This window comes from Stegostoma tigrinum, chromosome 27 (genome assembly GCF_030684315.1).
Source record: "Stegostoma tigrinum isolate sSteTig4 chromosome 27, sSteTig4.hap1, whole genome shotgun sequence".
Classification (NCBI taxonomy): Eukaryota; Metazoa; Chordata; class Chondrichthyes; order Orectolobiformes; family Stegostomatidae; genus Stegostoma; species Stegostoma tigrinum.
Genome location: NC_081380.1, coordinates 47,331,772 through 47,333,252, shown reverse-complemented (window position 1 = coordinate 47,333,252; position 1,481 = coordinate 47,331,772).

Here is a 1,481-nt window from a genome sequence, read left to right as displayed (position 1 = left end):
TCAGGAGCTGCACAACTAGGAACTCAGTTCACAGCACTCTGCGTATTCCTGCATCAAGAGTCTGCCAGGAGCCAAGTAAACATTTTCTCAATGTAGGAGCCGTTATATGGAATGTAAATATTTAAATCGCTCTGGAAAATAGAGACTAATCTTTGCCAACACTGAGCCGGTTCAGGGCAGGCATTAATATACAAGCAGACATCAAGCTATGCAGTCATTACACAGAAGGAGGCCATTTGGCCCATCAAGTCTAAGCAGCTCTCCATAAAACTATCCAGTTTGTCTCATTCCCTGCTCTATGAGAAGAATCATTGTGCCTTCTCTTTGGTTTTGTCCTATTCTCCAGCTCCCTCGTCATTCCAGGAGACTACTTTCCGTTCCCTACTTGGAATGTACCTGTTTTACAGAAAACATCTACTCTGTGAAGGTTGCTAATTCTTCCATTCCAGTTTCTCCTCTCAGTGTTTGTTTCTTTCTGGATAGATCTCCTTTCGTCCCAATGACATTATCCTCTTCCAGCTTAGAAGGCCTATCTGACATTGTTCCTTGGTCTTGTCCATTTCTATTCAAAATCTCTGATACAATGATCACTCTTAACCAAATGCTCCCACATATAGTCCACCTCACTGCCCAGAAGCAGACCTGGCTTCCTTCTTATTCTTTGTTGGTGTACTCCCTTTGATTAAGTGTTAGGTATCTGACCCAATGTTTCCTTATGTGACTCCAAGTCACATATTTTGTTTGATGATGTTTCTGTGAAGTGGCTGATTAAGTTTTACTTTGTTAATGATGAACATCCCCAGAATTACCTTATCACTGCCTGTAATTCTTGCACATCACTGTCTCTCTCGCCCTCCCTTCTCTCTCTGGAGAAGTCTCCCAGCAATATGATCAGAGACTGCTTTCTTCTCTGCTCTAACCAAATGGACCCTGTCCTTACCCTCCTAAAAACATCCTCTCTTTCATACACCATGCTGCCTCTCTCATCGGTAACCCAACCTAGCTCTATTTTTCTTCCCCAACTGTTCTGAACACAGCTCATTTTTAAGTTGCATTACATTAAATTTCACATAGCTATGTAAATTTCTCACTCGCTGAGAAATTACTTTAAACCCTCACACTAACAGACCTCACCCTGCAATTGTCCCTGATCTATTGAGGTGCAAATTACACCCCGTCCCATCCCAAGTTGGTGCCTTCTGCCTCAGAACTGGTCCGAATGCCCCAAGAATCTGAAGCCCCTCCTGCTGCCCTATGCCCCATAGACAGAAAAACTGTACAGCACAGGAACGAGCCCTTTGGCCCACCATGTTGTGCCAAACAAGATGCCAAATTAAACTCATCCCTTCTGCCTGCCTTTGGTTGCATATTCATTGCGTATTCATGCGTTTATCTAAAAGGCCCTTAAATACCCTTATCGTTTCTGCCTCCACCCCCACCCCTGGCAGTGCGTTCCCGACTCTACCACACTCTGGGTAAAA